At 50.0% G+C, this 20,633-nt stretch overlaps 1 protein-coding gene across 1 annotated transcript in view; it reads left to right on the plus strand.

The window, feature by feature from the left end:
• Window positions 1-20,633, plus strand: part of LOC144817647 (uncharacterized) — a 297,722-nt gene that overhangs the window by 27,725 nt on the left and 249,364 nt on the right. The window contains exon 2 of the mRNA XM_078674368.1: window positions 20,454-20,514. The gene's annotated coding sequence lies outside the window, so the exon portion shown is untranslated. The remainder of the gene's footprint in view (window positions 1-20,453; window positions 20,515-20,633) is intronic.

Raw genomic sequence — 20,633 nt, forward strand, 5'->3', positions numbered from 1 at the left:
GTTGAGCGGAAGGGTGTGTTTGGCCAATGTGTATTTTGGGAAAATTGTGCTGTTTTGATTGTTGTGTGCTTTTAGGCCGAGATTTCAGGGTGCGCTAGATAGTTCTTATCAGATTCTGCGTGATGGGCTGAAATTTGGGAGTGTCTAGTTTTGCGGCAAAGTGGTTGGAAGGAAAATGATGAAGGGCAAGGGGTGTTTTTTGCGTAGTGTGGGGGTGTGCTTTGGCACTATTTCATGCCTGTGTAGCTGTGATTTGTTGTGAATTGTCCGGGCCAGATTTCAGTATGTTCCAGGAACGTGTGAGCGGAATGAGCGAGCTGGGATGACACATGGGAATGTTGACTATCGAGCAAAAGTGTTTTGATGCAATTTGAAGCACCAGAAGCTGTGTTTTGGGCCTAGTTTCAAAGTGCGTTTTGAGTGGATTTGAGGCCTGAGGCTGCTAAAAGTGTGATTTCGCGGTTTTTGATAGAGTGATTGCGGTGCGTTCGGGGTACTTGTCAGGTGATTTGGCCAGGTGGGCTGCGAGTTGGCAAGTTTTACTTTGTGTGGAAAGTGTTTTCCTGGTAAAGGAGGCAGGGGAAGGTGTGTTTTGAGAGTCGCAGTTCTTAGTCCGTTGGCTAACGAGCCCCCACGAAGGGCCAGCTTTGATTACCTGAGCTTTCCTGGTTGCTCCAGACTTGCTCCCACTCCTCTCCAAAGGAGGAGTCCCTCAGACCTTGCTGGTCTGAACTGAATCTTGTCATCTTGCCTGGGTTGCTGTTGCCAAGGCTTATTGGATCCAATCCCGATTCTGGTGCTGCAGCACTCGACATCCTTTGTGGGACAGCTCGAATCCAGCTCCTGGTCGTCGTCGACGCCTCCTGGTCCTCGTGGATGAAGAGTCCAGCTTCACCTCTTTCACCTGAAATCGCGGACATCGGCTGGCATCTTCTCCTCGCCATCCTGTTCACTGGCTAGTGACCCAGACTCTGTCCCTTCTGCTTTCAGGTTCTTCATATCTCCGATCCACCCGGACACTTTTCTCTGGTCGCCTGCAGCATTTCTTCGCAGCTCTTCATTACAATCAACGGCGAAACCCGACACGAAAACACACCTATGCACCCAGCTTCCGTGGGTAAGATAACTAGAGTACTCCGGTGCTCCCGTGGGTATTGATTCTCGAAGTGTCTAAGTCTAAAAGGGTTCCATCGTAGTTCACCTCTGGTGCTTTTGATCTTTAAATTTGCAATTTGTTCGTTCCCCATAGAAAGTCAATGATGATCCACGGGTGTGTTTAGACACTGCATGCGTCCCCGGTGGGCCTCCTGCATCCTAACCTTTGGTGGTTCCAGGTTGCCCCAGCGGTTCTACAGGCCCTAGGCCTGCTTTCTAACTCTCACGTGGTTCTTATACCACTATTTTAGTATATGGTTTGTGAGGCCCCTGGGGCATAACGTATACTGTGCAGCTCATCGTGTGCTAATTAAGTTCCTTGTATTCTACTTTTACCTTTGACCTCTTAAAGAGCCCCGAGGGGTTGTGTTTAGAATAAATACATATATATTTGATATATACATTGTGTGGTGTGCTTTCATTTGGTACTCAAGAGATTATAAATGGTAAAACAACTTGCTTAACTCTCCTCCAAGTCTTAGCCTGAAGGCTGCTCCCCACAGCTACCACTAGGATAGCTTTCTATAAGGTTGACTTTACAACCTACCATCAATAAGGGTCCTTTGGACTGGTGCAAGGGGCCCTCTAGAATAGTGGACATCATATCCCAGGCCAACTTCTCACAACTTAAAACTGCACATCCTTCAAGGATCCTTGTGTATTAAGCAGTTTCCAGGTAACAATAAAAATTTCAACATAACTGCTGATGAATGTTCCTGCTGGAGACGGATCGGATTTTTTTGTCTTGTGGAAGTTTTGAATCATTCTACCCTAGGCTCGCGCAGAAGGCTAAGGTGCCGGCTGCAAAGAGCTCGCATCATATAGAGATCACAGAACTGAGTGTCCGTAAACAATCCAGCTCAATAAAAAAGAATGAAATGCATATCAGAGAGGAGGATATGGAGAGGTGAGGGGCACTGGTGGAAGGTGGGAGTAAGGGAATCCTGCAGAAGGAGGTCGAGGGTATAATAAATCCATATATAAAACCACATTTCTCGGGTTCTTTCCTTTTAAAACAAAAGGGAAAGGCACATACAAATGTTACCAGGCTTGCCGCGGGCACCTCCAGCACTACAGCCGACCCTGGCGCTAAGGCAGGTAGGTGGTGTCCATGAAAAGACGGCGGGGCTGGCACAGAGTCCATAGCACAGCCTTCCTGTAGAACTGACCGAAGCAGGATTTCAAGCTCCCTCTGCTCACACAGGAATCTGAACCTTTTAGTAATAAACTCTTGACAGCTTGCACTGATCCTCAGTGGGAGTCCACATGTAAGTATGCCTGGAATGCTGTGCTAATTGCACATTTCCTGGGGTAATATAGCAATTGGTAATGTCATGTGACATCTTGCATGGACTCCTGTTCTCCCCGTGCATAAATCCAGATAGTGTAAAGGAGACCAGAGCCCAGGCCTCTCGTGAAAATGCACTTTTATACCCCAATGCCAAAACATTCTTTTCCCTACACTCCTGCCAATTCAGGGGACGGTCTGTTCCCTTCCCACCCTGCATTCCTGACCAGATCCAGGGCTGGAAGGGGTCAGACTGGAGTTTGGGAATTGCTACAAATATGTATGTTTCTCTGCATTCACAAACTTACAAGGCCACCCATGCATACTAAGAGATCCCAGAAGGTGTGGCTGGGATGTCTGCAAGTTAACATAAACTGAGACCTTCTCCTTCATGTTTTAATTTTCTTCTTGTGGCGCAATGAGCAATCCATTTACTGTTCATTGGGTTTCGAGGATAACATACACATAAAATATCTTCTAAAGAGATAAATGTAAATGTGTGTGCTAAAACTAAGTGCAACGCCAATCAAGGTTTTCACCCAGCACTTACAATTTCCTTCCGTGGAACAAAGTAACGTTTCCAAAATGGTCCCACGCCTTTCTCAAATGCTAAAGAGGTTTGTGTTCGATGGAATATTATGCCTGTGAACTACCTTCTAGGGCTAGTGGTAAAAGTTAGGGCAGTCCTGGGATTATATGAAGTGTGTATATGTTCATGTGTTTAGTGTCTTTTGTCATGTGCTTATTGTGTTTGTGATCTGAATCATGTGTGGCGTATTTTTAGTGCGGGGCCTTGGACAAGCTTTTTGCGTTTTCTAAATAAATATCAGCACATTTCCGAAGCCAGGTAGTTCGGCCATCCCTCATCAAGCACAGCTACAGACACGTGCATTCTCACATAAGTACATTCTCCACCACCCAAACCAAACACACACCACCACCTATCATACCACACAACCATACCAAACTATACACCCCCAACCAAAATATACACAACTGTGTCTCACCAAACTCGCCACACCCTGAGCAGAGTACTGTCTTCTCCGTGCCCTATTTCCCCATCTCGCATGTTTCTTCTCTCTCTGCCCCCACACACTCTTTTAAAAAAAAAATTGTACTTTAATAAGCGCTGAGCCGTATTCACGGACACCGCGCTATGCAATGCAATAGGTGTTGCTTTTGGTATTGTAAATAACCATGCCTTTGAATTTTTTTAAAGGCATTGCCGTTACAATGTCAATAGCGCAAAATAATGTCATTGCGAGACCTATTGCAAATGCTTGTTTGCGGTGCTATCCAGATAAGGTGGTTCTCAGGCCGGATCCTGGTTTTGTTCCCAAGATACCCTCCTCTTTCCATTGTTCGGAGGAGTTGGTTTTGCCTGTGTTGTGTGCTGATCCGCCGTCTGAGGTGGAGGTTCTTGCACTGTTTGGATGTCAAGCAGGCCTTTGGTGTGTACCTGGATTGTACGCGCCCTCTTCGTAAGATGGATTCCCTTTTTGTGGCCTTTGGCATGAGGGGACAGGGCCTGAAGCTTTCTGTTGCTACTTTCAGTTGGTGGTTGACGTGGGTTATCTTTGCGGCTTATGACTCCCGAGGGGTGTCGGTGCCTGGGGCTGTGCAGGGTTGTTCTACCAGGGTGGTGGCTGCTTCCTGGGCTCGTTTGCGAGGGGCTTCCATGGCTGAGATTTGCCTGGCTGCCACTTGAACTTCACCTCACACCTTTATGTCCCATTAACGCTTGGTTGTGGGTGGAGGGGGGTGTATGCCAGTTTTGGGGCGGCATTGTTGCTATCTGTGCAGGAGGTGTAACGGTGCTGCTTGGTCCTTATAATATCTGTTTTGCAGCTGTGGTGTTTGAAGCAGAGTTTTTAGGTCTCGGCTAAGCTCGCGGAAGCGCGTTCTCGCCGAGAACCTATTGTGGCCGGTCTGCTTCCCAGGAGACAATCCTGGTCGCGCGCATCGCCTTGGAGGCGATTTGAAACTGGCACGCGCCGCGCTCGGCCTGGCTGTCTCCTGGGAAGCGCAAACATACCCAGGCACACCTCCCCCTGCATTCATGCGCACACACACACGAGCGCACATACACGCACGCAGACAGAAACACTCCCCCCGCCATCGCACACAGAGACACACACAGGAGCGCACATACACGCACACATACAGAGACACCCCCGCCGTCGCACACATACACACACACACACACACGCGCACACACACACACACACGAGCGCCCCCCAAGGCCCACCTCCCGCCAATCCGGTGTTCTGTCGCCTCTGCGGGGCTCTCCCTCAGGCATGGGAGCCCCGCGTCACGCACTGCTCTTCGGAGCAGGAACTCCGTGGGAACGGGCTTCGCGCACAAGACGGAAGTCCCGCCTCCACGCTAGGTTTCGTTTTGGAATGCGCGCGCACATATTGCAGTCATCTCCCCTGATCCCCAACAGAAACCGACAGCGCAGGGGCTAATCGCAAGCTTTATTTTATGTACAAATAGTTCCTTCCTGCTGGTGCTTTACCAGAAGCCTGCCTCATATAAGCATTGTAATTAGTAAGTATTTCTAAGCACGGTCTACCCAAATCATTTAAAAGTTGGCTCAAAAGAAAACACGGCACATGTTTACAAAGAGCAAAAAAAGAAAGGGAAAGAGCGATTTAAAACAGGAAAATATGTGGAATGCAGCAGTGTATTCAATACCCTCTCGTCATGCTTACTCGGCCTTCCCACTTCAGTCAATAATGAAATACCCCGGTCCTATAGACTTTGATGAACATAAACAGCAATTCCCTACAAGTTGCAGGATATAAACAGTGCATTAACCACCCAGAGCTATCCACTTTATCGCTATTTATGATGCCCCGAGCTTGCTAAACCTGTACACCAGATGTTTTCCAAGAGAAATACTTTGCATAACTTGATTGAGCACCATATTCTCTCTCACTGCCACTGGACAAGAAATGCTGATACAGAGTCACTGGTGAGAGCCCATGTGAGTTAATTCAGCTAATAATTTATATTATTACATGCTTCTTATACGTACTATACTAAATGTATTCTTGTGTTTGCAACTAGTACTGATGAAATAAATAATAGAAAGAAAGGTAACTGGCTTTCAAGACACGTTACAAGCAGCAAGGTGGTCTTTTTGAATCAAAATATGACCATTGACATGAATTGGGCCAATTACAAACTAAGTATGTTTTCTGTGCTTATACCAAAATAACTTGTACCGATGATCACAAAATAAATGACAAGTTGCAGGATATAAACAGGGCTACTGAGGTGCATCATCAGAGCTGTGTGAATAATAACTGCGTCAGCCCCGTGCGTGAGGTGCATCATCCACATTGCTCAAGTCACCCAAATTCCTGCACTCTCTACCACACTGCTTTCAAGAACAGCATACTCTTGCACACACTCTGACTGCTCACCAATTCAAAGTTTGCTAAAAAAGTTATGCAACGCATTGTCATACACCATGGCAATAACACAAACTTTAATGCTGCGAGACCTATTGCATTGTAAATGCTTGTTTTGCTTGGGTTTATGCTCACATATGTAAGGACAGGGAGGTCTGATGAGAAGTGTAGGGCTGGTTACTTACCGGTAATGTTAATTACCCCGACGCTTAGAGCTCCCCGTCCCAGTCCTGGTTCCCATCCCTCCCGCCGTGTGTTCAGCTTTTTGTGCTTTGGTTGACAGGATTTCTGGAGGTTAGTGTCCGAGGTTATGTTCCACAGGGTGTGGGCGAGGCCGGAGGGTAGGGATGGGAGCAGTGGTGTTTTTTTTTTATTTGCTTGAGGTTGTCTGCAGGGGGAGCGGACTCGCGTATGTAAGGACTGTGACGGGGAGGTCTAAGACTCGGAGTAATAAAGATTACCTGGAAGTAACCGGCCATTCTTAAGGAATGCAAGATAACAAAACTGCAAAACGTGAACATGGCTGCATTGCTGGCTTGATTTTGTGGTTGTTGTTGTTTTGTATAGCGCAAACTCGACCTGAATGTACTGGGATGCTTTACATGAGCACCGCTTGCGTTCAATTCATTTTTTTGGCACAGGGAGATGGACGTGATTGGCCCAGAATCACAGGCTGTTGAACTTGGGTACCCTGCCCAGTTCCACAGTCAGCCTTTCTGGACCTTACGCCGCATCGTCTCCTAAGGGTGTGGGTGGCAGGAAGATCTATGGTGTCCGTGGCATTGAAACAACCATGCAAGCGCCAGAGCAGGGCCGGGTGCGACGTGAAGAGAGAGCCAGGGGTAGACTGGCGCTCTGTGCTATGAAACACAAAGAAGCTAGGCCCAAGCTGGTCACTTAGAAGCTTGGCCACCAGTCCTCTCCCCTCGACCCGGCTCACACCCTGACAACTGCAGAGGATGAGCACCTTGAGCGATCCTCGCACACAGGCTGTTTGATTGCATGCATTCGCATGTTAGTGCTGCAATGCAGGGCAGGAACTACACTCAGCACTAAAATGCGTCATGCTAACATGCGCTGCGTGGCACTTGGCTGGGCAGGTGGTACAGTGGACCGGGTGACCAGATTTTCAGAAGCCCAACTGAGGCATTCCTCTGAAGTAGAGGTGGGAGCTACAATTCGACATTGGCTGAGGGGCACAGAGTGACTTTGCTCACTGCACTCACCAGTATAGAAACATAACCAGTGCTCTGCCAGGAGGAATGACATGCAGCCTGTAGTTGATGTATCACTTGAGGTAACCAGACTGATCACTGTTAGTGGCGGCTGCACTAGAACACATGAAAACATGCTTCCCTGTGTGATCAACCAGCGCCTGCTGAACGCCGGGACCTTGCTGAGTTGCCTCTATTTTCCAGGACGGATGGTGAAAAACAGAGATTGCCCCACAAAATCTGGGATAACTGGTCACTCTGGCAGTGTGGGCATGGGGATGTATCAGTGTTGCAAGGGCACAGGCCGTGGTTACAGGTAATGGGCCTTCAGGCAGGCATAGTGGTCGCGCACAGACAGGGGTAAGGTGGAACACAAGTTTGGGATGCACCTGTCAACTCGCCTGTAAAGAGATCCCCACAATAGAAGGATGAGAGATTTATATTGTGTAGTGCAGCAGGAACACCACCAGTATCATTATTTGAGCGATTCTCCAGACCAGAAGACCCAGCGAATCGCACCTCTCTGGGTTCTAGTTCAACGGATCGCCACAGCTGCTTTGCATCCAGCGCTTTTAAAGCAAACTGCAGAAGTGCCCCTGGCAGCCGGTATTTCAAGGAGCAGCACAACTCCTGTGTGACTGTGGAGCAAGATCTGGTGAGTGAGTTTCTCCTTGAGATGTGCTGCCACCAGCACACCACACCGGGCCATACAGTCAGAACCTTGAAAGAGCGTTGCACCCGAGAGACTGAAGAAGAGTCGTCTGTGTGTCAGGCAGGGCATGGATATACAACGTACATACCTAACTCTGACCCTGAGAGAGCGGTGCACCCGAGAGACTGAAGAAGAGTCGTCTGTGCGTCAGGCAGGGCATGGATATACAACGTACATACCTAACTCTGACCGAGAGAGAGCGGTGCACCCGAGAGACTGAAGAAGAGTCGTCTGTGTGTCAGGGAGGGCATGGATATACAACGTACATACCTAACTCTGACCCTGAAAGAGCGGTGCACCCTAGAGACTGAAGAAGAGTCGTCTGTATGTCAGACAGGGCATGGATATACAAAGTACATACCTAACTCTGACCCTGAAAGAGCGGTGCACCCGAGAGACTGAAGAAGAGTCGTCTGTGTGTCAAGCAGGGCGTGGATAGACAACGTGCATACCTAACTCTGACCCTGAAAGAGCGGTGCACCCGAGAGATTGAAGAAGAGTCCTCTGTGTGTCAGGCAGGGCATGGATATACAACGTACATACCTAACTCTGACCCTGAGAGAGCGGTGCACCCGAGAGACTGAAGAAGAGTCGTCTGTGTGTCAGGCAGGGCATGGATATACAACGTGCATACCTAACTCTGACCCTGAGAGAGCGGTGCACCCGAGAGACTGAAGAAGAGTCCTCTGTGTGTCAGGCAGGGCATGGATATACAACGTACATACCTAACTCTGACCCTGAGAGAGCGGTGCACCCGAGAGACTGAAGAAGAGTCGTCTGTGCGTCAGGCAGGGCATGGATATACAACGTACATACCTAACTCTGACCCTGAGAGAGCAGTGCACCCGAGAGACTGAAGAAGAGTCGTCTGTGCGTCAGGCAGGGCATGGATATACAACGTACATACCTAACTCTGACCCTGAAAGAGCGGTGCACCCGAGAGACTGAAGAAGAGTCGTCTGTGTGTCAGGCAGGGCATGGATATACAACGTACATACCTAACTCTGACCCTGAGAGAGCAGTGCACCCGAGAGACTGAAGAAGAGTCGTCTGTGCGTCAGGCAGGGCATGGATATACAACGTACATACCTAACTCTGACCCTGAAAGAGCGGTGCACCCGAGAGACTGAAGAAGAGTCGTCTGTATGTCAGACAGGGCATGGATATACAAAGTACATACCTAACTCTGACCCTGAAAGAGCGGTGCACCCGAGAGACTGAAGAAGAGTCGTCTGTGTGTCAAGCAGGGCGTGGATAGACAACGTGCATACCTAACTCTGACCCTGAGAGAGCGGTGCACCCGAGAGATTGAAGAAGAGTCGTCTGTGTGTCAGGGAGGGCATGGATATACAACGTACATACCTAACTCTGACCCTGAGAGAGCGGTGCACCCGGGAGACTGAAGAAGAGTCGTCTGTGTGCCAGGCAGGGCATGGATATACAAAGTACATACCTAACTCTGACCCTGAGAGAGCGGTGCACCCGAGAGACTGAAGAAGAGTCATCTGTGTGTCAGACAGGGCATGGATATACAACGTACATACCTAACTCTGACCCTGAAAGAGCGGTGCACCCGAGAGACTGAAGAAGAGTCGTCTGTGTGTCAGGCAGGGCATGGATATACAACGTACATACCTAACTCTGACCCTGAAAGAGCGGTGCACCCGGGAGACTGAAGAAGAGTCGTCTGTGTGTCACGGAGGGCATGGATATACAACGTGCATACCTAACTCTGACCCTGAAAGAGCGGTGCACCCGGGAGACTGAAGAAGAGTCGTCTGTGTGTCAGGGAGGGCATGGATATACAACGTACATACCTAACTCTGAGCCTTGGAGAGCGGTGCACCCGAGAGACTGAAGAAGAGTCGTCTGTGTGTCAGGGAGGGCATGGATAGACAACGTGCATACCTAACTCTGACCCTGAAAGAGCGGTGCACCCGAGAGACTGAAGAAGAGTCGTCTGTGCGTCAGGCAGGGCATGGATATACAACGTGCATACCTAACTCTGACCCTGAGAGAGCGGTGCACACGGGAGACTGAAGAAGAGCCGTCTGTGTGTCAGGGAGGGCATGGATATACAACGTACATACCTAACTCTGACCGAGAGAGAGCGGTGCACCCGAGAGACTGAAGAAGAGTCGTCTGTGTGTCAGGGAGGGCATGGATATACAACGTGCATACCTAACTCTGACCCTGAGAGAGCGGTGCACACGGGAGACTGAAGAAGAGCCGTCTGTGTGTCAGGGAGGGCATGGATATACAACGTACATACCTAACTCTGACCGAGAGAGAGCGGTGCACCCGAGAGACTGAAGAAGAGTCGTCTGTGTGTCAGGGAGGGCATGGATATACAACGTACATACCTAACTCTGACCCTGAGAGAGCGGTGCACCCGAGAGACTGAAGAAGAGTCGTCTGTGTGTCAGGCAGGGCATGGATATACAACGTGCATACCTAACTCTGACCCTGAAAGAGCGGTGCACCCGAGAGACTGAAGAAGAGTCGTCTGTGTGTCAGGCAGGGCATGGATATACAACGTACATACCTAACTCTGACCCTGAAAGAGCGGTGCACCCGAGAGACTGAAGAAGAGTCGTCTGTGTGTCAGGCAGGGCATGGATATACAACGTACATACCTAACTCTGACCCTGAAAGAGCGGTGCACCCGAGAGACTGAAGAAGAGTCGTCTGTGTGTCAGGCAGGGCATGGATAGACAACGTACATACCTAACTCTGAGCCTGGGAGAGCGGTGCACCCGAGAGACTGAAGAAGAGTCGTCTGTTTGTCAGGCAGGGCATGGATATACAACGTGCATACCTAACTCTGACCCTGAGAGAGCGGTGCACCCGAGAGACTGAAGAAGAGTCGTCTGTGTGTCAGGCAGGGCATGGATATACAACGTACATACCTAACTCTGACCCTGAGAGAGCGGTGCACCCGAGAGACTGAAGAAGAGTCGTCTGTGTGTCAGGCAGGGCATGGATATACAACGTACATACCTAACTCTGAGCCTGGGAGAGCGGTGCACCCGAGAGACTGAAGAAGAGTTGTCTGTGTGTCAGGGAGGGCATGGATATACAACGTACATACCTAACTCTGAGCCTTGGAGAGCGGTGCACCCGAGAGACTGAAGAAGAGTCGTCTGTGGGTCAGGCAGGGCATGGATATACAACGTACATACCTAACTCTGAGCCTGAGAGAGCGGTGCACCCGAGAGACTGAAGAAGAGTCGTCTGTGTGTCAGGGAGGGCATGGATATACAACGTGCATACCTAACTCTGACCCTGAGAGAGCGTTGCACCCGGGGGACTGAAGAAGAGTCGTCTGTGTGTCAGGGAGGGCATGGATATACAACGTACATACCTAACTCTGACCGAGAGAGAGCGGTGCACCCGAGAGACTGAAGAAGAGTCGTCTGTGTGTCAGGGAGGGCATGGATATACAACGTACATACCTAACTCTGTCCCTGAGAGAGCGGTGCACACGGGAGACTGAAGAAGAGCCGTCTGTGTGTCAGGGAGGGCATGGATATACAACGTACATACCTAACTCTGACCGAGAGAGAGCGGTGCACCCGAGAGACTGAAGAAGAGTCGTCTGTGTGTCAGGCAGGGCATGGATATACAACGTGCATACCTAACTCTGACCCTGAAAGAGCGGTGCACCCGAGAGACTGAAGAAGAGTCGTCTGTGTGTCAGGCAGGGCATGGATATACAACGTACATACCTAACTCTGACCCTGAAAGAGCGGTGCACCCGAGAGACTGAAGAAGAGTCGTCTGTGTGTCAGGCAGGGCATGGATATACAACGCGCATACCTAACTCTGACCCTGAGAGAGCAGTGCACCCGAGAGACTGAAGAAGAGTCGTCTGTTTGTCAGGCAGGGCATGGATATACAACGTACATACCTAACTCTGACCCTGAAAGAGCGGTGCACCCGAGAGACTGAAGAAGAGTCGTCTGTGTGTCAGGCAGGGCATGGATATACAACGTACATACCTAACTCTGACCCTGAAAGAGCGGTGCACCCGAGAGACTGAAGAAGAGTCGTCTGTGTGTCAGGCAGGGCATGGATAGACAACGTACATACCTAACTCTGAGCCTGGGAGAGCGGTGCACCCGAGAGACTGAAGAAGAGTTGTCTGTGTGTCAGGCAGGGCATGGATATACAACGTGCATACCTAACTCTGACCCTGAGAAAGCGGTGCACACGGGAGACTGAAGAAAAGCCGTCTGTGTGTCAGGGAGGGCATGGATATACAACGTACATACCTAACTCTGACCGAGAGAGAGCGGTGCACCCGAGAGACTGAAGAAGAGTCGTCTGTGTGTCAGGGAGGGCATGGATATACAACGTACATACCTAACTCTGTCCCTGAGAGAGCGGTGCACACGGGAGACTGAAGAAGAGCCGTCTGTGTGTCAGGGAGGGCATGGATATACAACGTACATACCTAACTCTGACCGAGAGAGAGCGGTGCACCCGAGAGACTGAAGAAGAGTCGTCTGTGTGTCAGGCAGGGCATGGATATACAACGTGCATACCTAACTCTGACCCTGAAAGAGCGGTGCACCCGAGAGACTGAAGAAGAGTCGTCTGTGTGTCAGGCAGGGCATGGATATACAACGTACATACCTAACTCTGACCCTGAAAGAGCGGTGCACCCGAGAGACTGAAGAAGAGTCGTCTGTGTGTCAGGCAGGGCATGGATATACAACGCGCATACCTAACTCTGACCCTGAAAGAGCAGTGCACCCGAGAGACTGAAGAAGAGTCGTCTGTTTGTCAGGCAGGGCATGGATATACAACGTACATACCTAACTCTGACCCTGAAAGAGCGGTGCACCCGAGAGACTGAAGAAGAGTCGTCTGTGTGTCAGGCAGGGCATGGATATACAACGTACATACCTAACTCTGACCCTGAAAGAGCGGTGCACCCGAGAGACTGAAGAAGAGTCGTCTGTGTGTCAGGCAGGGCATGGATAGACAACGTACATACCTAACTCTGAGCCTGGGAGAGCGGTGCACCCGAGAGACTGAAGAAGAGTTGTCTGTGTGTCAGGCAGGGCATGGATATACAACGTGCATCCCTAACTCTGACCCTGAGAGAGAGGTGCACCCGAGAGACTGAAGAAGAGTCCTCTGTGTGTCAGGCAGGGCAGGCAGGGCATGGATATACAACGTACATACCTAACTCTGACCCTGAGAGAGAGGTGCACCCGAGAGACTGAAGAAGAGTCCTCTGTGTGTCAGGCAGGGCATGGATATACAACGTACATACCTAACTCTGACCCTGAGAGAGCGGTGCACCCGAGAGACTGAAGAAGAGTCGTCTGTGTGTCAGGCAGGGCATGGATATACAACGTACATACCTAACTCTGACCGAGAGAGAGCGGTGCACCCGAGAGACTGAAGAAGAGTCCTCTGTGTGTCAGGCAGGGCATGGATATACAACGTACATACCTAACTCTGACCCTGAGAGAGAGGTGCACCCGAGAGACTGAAGAAGAGTCATCTGTGTGTCAGGCAGGGCATGGATATACAACGTGCATACCTAACTCTGACCCTGAAAGAGCAGTGCACACAGGAGACTGAAGAAGAGTCGTCTGTGTGTCAGGGAGGGCATGGACATACAACGTGCATACCTAACTCTGACCCTGAGAGAGCGGTGCACCCAAGAGACTGAAGAAGAGTCGTCTGTGTGTCAGGCAGGGCATGGATATACAACGTACATACCTAACTCTGACCCTGAAAGAGCGGTGCACCCGAGAGACTGAAGAAGAGTCGTCTGTGTGTCAGGCAGGGCATGGATATACAATGTGCATACCCAACTCTGACCCTGAAAGAGCGGTGCACACGGGAGACTGAAGAAGAGTCGTCTGTGTGTCAGGCAGGGCATGGATATACAACGTACATACCTAACTCTGACCCTGAAAGAGCGGTGCAACCGAGAGACTGAAGAAGAGTCGTCTGTGTGTCAGGCAGGGCATGGATATACAACGTGCATACCTAACTCTGACCCTGAAAGAGCGGTGCACACGGGAGACTGAAGAAGAGTCGTCTGTGTGTCAGGCAGGGCATGGATATACAAAGTACGTACCTAACTCTGACCCTGAAAGAGCGGTGCACCCGGGAGACTGAAGAAGAGTCGTCTGTGTGTCAGGCAGGGCATGGATATACAACGTACATACCTAACTCTGACCCTGAAAGAGCGGTGCACCCGAGAGACTGAAGAAGAGTCGTCTGTGTGTCAGGCAGGGCATGGATAGACAACGTACATACCTAACTCTGAGCCTGGGAGAGCGGTGCACCCGAGAGACTGAAGAAGAGTTGTCTGTGTGTCAGGCAGGGCATGGATATACAACGTGCATCCCTAACTCTGACCCTGAGAGAGAGGTGCACCCGAGAGACTGAAGAAGAGTCCTCTGTGTGTCAGGCAGGGCAGGCAGGGCATGGATATACAACGTACATACCTAACTCTGACCCTGAGAGAGAGGTGCACCCGAGAGACTGAAGAAGAGTCCTCTGTGTGTCAGGCAGGGCATGGATATACAACGTACATACCTAACTCTGACCCTGAGAGAGCGGTGCACCCGAGAGACTGAAGAAGAGTCGTCTGTGTGTCAGGCAGGGCATGGATATACAACGTACATACCTAACTCTGACCGAGAGAGAGCGGTGCACCCGAGAGACTGAAGAAGAGTCCTCTGTGTGTCAGGCAGGGCATGGATATACAACGTACATACCTAACTCTGACCCTGAGAGAGAGGTGCACCCAAGAGACTGAAGAAGAGTCATCTGTGTGTCAGGCAGGGCATGGATATACAACGTGCATACCTAACTCTGACCCTGAAAGAGCAGTGCACACAGGAGACTGAAGAAGAGTCGTCTGTGTGTCAGGGAGGGCATGGACATACAACGTGCATACCTAACTCTGACCCTGAGAGAGCGGTGCACCCAAGAGACTGAAGAAGAGTCGTCTGTGTGTCAGGCAGGGCATGGATATACAACGTACATACCTAACTCTGACCCTGAAAGAGCGGTGCACCCGAGAGACTGAAGAAGAGTCGTCTGTGTGTCAGGCAGGGCATGGATATACAATGTGCATACCCAACTCTGACCCTGAAAGAGCGGTGCACACGGGAGACTGAAGAAGAGTCGTCTGTGTGTCAGGCAGGGCATGGATATACAACGTACATACCTAACTCTGACCCTGAAAGAGCGGTGCACCCGAGAGACTGAAGAAGAGTCGTCTGTGTGTCAGGCAGGGCATGGATATACAACGTGCATACCTAACTCTGACCCTGAAAGAGCGGTGCACACGGGAGACTGAAGAAGAGTCGTCTGTGTGTCAGGCAGGGCATGGATATACAAAGTACGTACCTAACTCTGACCCTGAAAGAGCGGTGCACCCGGGAGACTGAAGAAGAGTCGTCTGTGTGTCACGGAGGGCATGGATATACAACGCGCATACCTAACTCTGACCCTGTAAGAGCGGTGCACCCGAGAGACTGAAGAAGAGTCGTCTGTGTGTCAGGCAGGGCATGGATATACAACGTACATACCTAACTCTGACCGAGAGAGAGCGGTGCACCCGAGAGACTGAAGAAGAGTCGTCTGTGTGTCAGGCAGGGCATGGATATACAACGTGCATACCTAACTCTGACCCTGAAAGAGCGGTGCACACGGGAGACTGAAGAAGAGTCGTCTGTGTGTCAGGCAGGGCATGGATATACAACGTACATACCTAACTCTGACCCTGAAAGAGCGGTGCACCCGAGAGACTGAAGAAGAGTCGTCTGTGTGTCAGGCAGGGCATGGATATACAACGTACATACCTAACTCTGACCCTGAGAGAGCGGTGCACCCGAGAGACTGAAGAAGAGTCGTCTGTGTGTCAGGGAGAGCATGGATATACAACGTGCATACCTAACTCTGACCCTTAAAGAGCGTTGCACCCGAGAGACTGAAGAAGAGTCAACTGTGCGTCAGGCAGGGCATGGATATACAACGTACATACCTAACTCTGACCCTGAGAGAGCGGTGCACCCGAGAGACTGAAGAAGAGTCATCTTTGCGTCAGACAGGGCATGGATATACAACGTACATACCTAACTCTTACCCTGAGAGAGCGGTGCACCCGAGAGACTGAAGAAGAGTCGTCTGTGTGTCAGGCAGGGCATGGATATACAACGTACATACCTAACTCTGACCCTGAAAGAGCGGTGCACCCGAGAGACTGAAGAAGAGTCGTCTGTGTGTCAGGCAGGGCATGGATATACAACGTACATACCTAACTCTGACCCTGAGAGAGCGGTGCACCCGAGAGATTGAAGAAGAGCCGTCTGTATGTCAGGCAGGGCATGGATATACAACATGCATACCTAACTCTGACCCTGAGAGAGCGGTGCACCCGAGAGACTGAAGAAGAGTCGTCTGTGTGTCAGGCAGGGCATGGATATACAACGTGCATACCTAACTCTGACCCTGAGAGAGCGGTGCACCCGAGAGACTGAAGAAGAGTCGTCTGTGTGTCAGGGAGGGCATGGATATACAACGTGCATACCTAACTCTGACCCTGAGAGAGCGGTGCACCCGACAGACTGAAGAAGAGTCGTCTGTGTGTCAGGCAGGGCATGGATAGACAACGTACATACCTAACTCTGACCCTGAGAGAGCGGTGCACCCGGGAGACTGAAGAAGAGTCCTCTGTGTGTCAGGCAGGGCATGGATAGACAACGTGCATACCTAACTCTGACCCTGAGAGAGCGGTGCACCCGAGAGACTGAAGAAGAGTCGTCTGTGTGTCAGACAGGGCATGGATATACAACGTACATACCTAACTCTGACCCTGAAAGAGCGGTGCACCCGAGAGACTGAAGAAGAGTCGTCTGTGTGTCAGGCAGGGCATGGATATACAACGTACATACCTAACTCTGACCCTGAAAGAGCAGTGCACCCGAGAGACTGAAGAAGAGTCGTCTGTGTGTCAGACAGGGCATGGATATACAACGTACATACCTAACTCTGACCCTGAGAGGGCGGTGCACCCAGGAGACTGAAGAAGAGTTGTCTGTGTGTCAGGCAGGGCATGGATATACAACGTACATACCTAACTCTGACCCTGTTTTACAGACCTTTCAAAGGTACCACGTTCCCAGAAAGTCCTGTCTGATTCCAGCTGTGGATGGGGCTGGGAATAGGTTTAGTGGAAAAGCTGGTCTGTGGCAAGTTCAGAAGGCTGCCTGCGCTGCTCTGTCGCCTCCGGTGCGCTGTAGTGTCAGTGTCCAGTACAAGGGGTCTCCAAGCTGTTTAGTTTCTGAGAATGTGTTTAATTTGAGGAGGGGAGAGCATCCCTCACACATTTGTGTTGTACATTTTCATTTTTAACCTTGATTTCCTTTTTAAAGGACCCCAAAGATCTCATATTTTATAGGACCCGGTATTTATTTGTACTACAAGTTAATCAGCAATGGTTTGGAGTGTGGATGATCCACTTCCTCCCATTAGGATTCCTTTGGGAAATGATTTTCGGCATCACAAGTTCCATAAGTTATCAGTAGGTTTGTTTTGTATGAAAACAACTTAAAATATGTATCCTATAGCTTCATCTTAAGTGTGAGATTGTCCTTGTGAGTGGTGGATGTATTAGAATTTTTGTGTCTGGTCTGAAGCTGTAGCTGAGAGTGGTTGGTGTCACAGAATGTAGGTGTTGGGTCTGGAGGTGAGGGTGGTTGATGTGATGGGATGTTGGCGCTGGGTCTAGAGCTGAGAGTGGTTGGTGTCATAGGATGTGGGTGTCTGGTCTGGAGCAAATTGTGTTGAATGTTGGTGTCTTGTCTGGAGCTGCAAGGCTAAGAGTGGTTTATGTCCCAGAATATTGGTGCCTGGTCCAGAGCTGGAAGTGGTTGATGTCATAGAATGTTGGTGCCTGGTCCAGAGCTGGAAGTGGTTGATGTCATAGAATGTTGGTGTCTTGTCCAGAACTGGAAGTGGTTGATGTCATAGAATGTTGGTGTCTGGTCTAGAGCTGGAAGTGGTTGATGTCATAGAATGTTGGTGTCTGGTCTAGAGCTGGAAGTGGTTGATGTCATAGAATGTTGGTGTCTGGTCTAGAGCTGGATGTGGTTGATGTCATAGAATGTTGGTGTCTGGTCCAGAGCTGGAAGTGGTTGATGTCATAGAATGTTGGTGTCTGGTCCAGAACTGGAAGTGGTTGATGTCATAGAATGTTGGTGTCTGGTCTAGAGCTGGAAGTGGTTGATGTCATAGAATGTTGGTGTCTGGTCCAGAGCTGGATGTGGTTGATGTCCTAGAAAGTTGGCGTCTGGTCTGGACTATAAGTTGAGAGATAGGAACAGGTGGAAAGAGAAGTGAGCCCAGTAATGACCTACCTGCTGTTGTAAGGGTCTAACGTGAAATGAAGAACCTGAGTTGGTGATGAGTTGCTATGGAGCTCTGTGTAAATGCATCAATGCTTTGGTGGTAGTTGGGAGCCATGTTATCCGAAGGATGATGGCCCGGTGACTGTGTGGCCACCCACTCTGTAATCCACTGGTTCCTGATGTCCGCTTAACCCTTTCTATGCTGATGACAGAACCGCTCCGTCATAAGCTGCGGTGGCGCTGTGCTGATGACGGAGCGGTTCCGTCATGGCCCAGCCACCGCGCCTTCGCGGCGCGGATTCCGCGCCTGCGCTGGGCGTTCTATTGAGCCGGCGGGGCCATGACGGAACCGCTCCGTCATGAGCACAGCCCAACCGCGGCTAATGACGGAGCGGTTCCGTCAACAGCATGTGGCCGCCGCGCCCCCTTAGCGCTGCGGCGGAATAGCCGCCGCAGCGATGCGGTTAAGCTGCTGGGCAGCAGGAGCCCAGTCTGCAGGGTCTGGCATGGACAAGCAGCCAGCTTAGGAGAGTTACAAACTGAGGTGATGTGTGCTTGTGTGTAGTCCTAATGCTGTGCAGTCGTGGGAAAATCTCCCTTGCAGCAAACATAACTTCAGGCAGTTACACATTCAACAGTGATGGTCACCTAAAGAGAAGCATTTGAGTGTACAGTGTGCTTCACAATTAAGGTGACTGGCATAAGCTAAGGCATGCCTTTGGATGGTCCTGTGTGCCAGCTTGATGTTAGTGTACTGCGACGGTTGCACATCCATCTATTTGTGTTCTCTCATCACGTGCTGGCTTCAGATGTCACTCACGTTCCAGTCACTGCTCTGTCAATAGGCAAAAGCTCGGGCTGCATCTCTGGACGGGCATGCGCTGCATGACTAGCAAGAATCCTGGTGAGTACATTTTGCCTTACCAGGTTTGAGGAGGACCGCGTGGTCTCTTAAGAGCACTGGTTAAAGCCATGATGCATATTTTGTGAGACCAAGCACTGTTTGACCGAAGTAGATAGTTCGACTCTTGCTAACATTGTGGTAAGGGCAATGGTCCGTCGGTGTCAAGGCCCGACGAGTGCACTCACTATGCTCAGTACACTAACAGGAGCAGAATGTTATGTATTCTAAATCCCCCCCCGCAGACCTCCCCACGAGTTCTCTAGTTACAAGCCCTCACATGAACCCCGCAGGGGGGAAGGGGACAGAGAAGAGACCGCCTTGCTTCTGGGTTCACTTCAGCACTGCTAGGCACCTACGGTTACTCCTTCTGGCGTAACACTTCAATGCGAACTGCAATTATAATAACATCATTTTAAATGAACATCTTGCGTGACCAAACGCATCGACCATGAAGCTGCATCTCCACTGAGATAAGAGAGGATAAAAGCAATTCAAGACGGTGCATCTGGAAAGATGGTTGGACGGCACACAACATGTAATGAACACTGAGAAAGGAAGACCTGAGCCATTTGGGGATCTCCACTAAAACGTTCTGGTGGAGCTAGGAGAATGACGGGGTCCAAGGAATGTACTACTTGTGTGGTACTGCCTGGATTCAGGACTGCACTGGTACCTGACGTAGCTGAACTAAAGGGGGGAGGGTGAAATTTAGCCCCTGAACCCTCACTTCTCAACTTGACTGCCAATTCTTAAGTTTCCCTTCTAGAAGCTTCCATTTCTGTCTTCAGGGCCTTGTTCTCCTTTCTAACCGCCATTAACTGTTGCTGTATTACTACCAGAATTTTCTCAAGACTCTTCAAATCATAACCTTCAGCCATTCTGCTCATTTTTTTACGTGGGCACTTCACTCTGTCAAGGCCCAACCGGTATACTCACTATCCTCATTATACTCAAAGGAGCAGAATGTTGCGAATTCCAAACTCCCTCGCAGATCTCCACACGAGTTCTCTAGTTCCAAGCCCTCGCATGAACCCCGCAGTGGGAAAAGGGAAGGGGACAGAGAAGAGACCGCCGTGCTTCTGGGTTCACTTCAGCACCGCTAGGCACCTACGGTACTTCTGGCGTAACACTTCAATGCGAACTGCAATTAAAATAACCTAATTTTAAATAAACTTCTCGGACACATTCTCTTGAATTCTCTTTTTATTTATGCATTTGCTTACCCCTTTTTTGTCAAGGCTTAGCCTCTCTTCTATAAGTCTTTTGGTATCTTTAACTTATAACTGTGGTTTCCGTAACCATACTCAATAATGAAATTACCTGTCTGTTGTCAAATATTTCTTTTAACTAAAAATGTTTCTTTTTTCTTTCAGGTGCTTGCGGTTTTGAAGTCTGGATTTTCTTCTTTGGCGCCAGACTTCGTAGGATGAACAGGTGAGTTAAACAGGTACTCTAGTAGATAATGTTTCTCCCGATTTTTACACCCAACTCCTATTCATCAAATCTTATAATAACCCTATCTAACTCCACGTTGCTCACGAAACAAACGCTGG

Source organism: Lissotriton helveticus, chromosome 2_1, assembly GCF_964261635.1.
Source record: "Lissotriton helveticus chromosome 2_1, aLisHel1.1, whole genome shotgun sequence".
Classification (NCBI taxonomy): domain Eukaryota; kingdom Metazoa; phylum Chordata; class Amphibia; order Caudata; family Salamandridae; genus Lissotriton; species Lissotriton helveticus.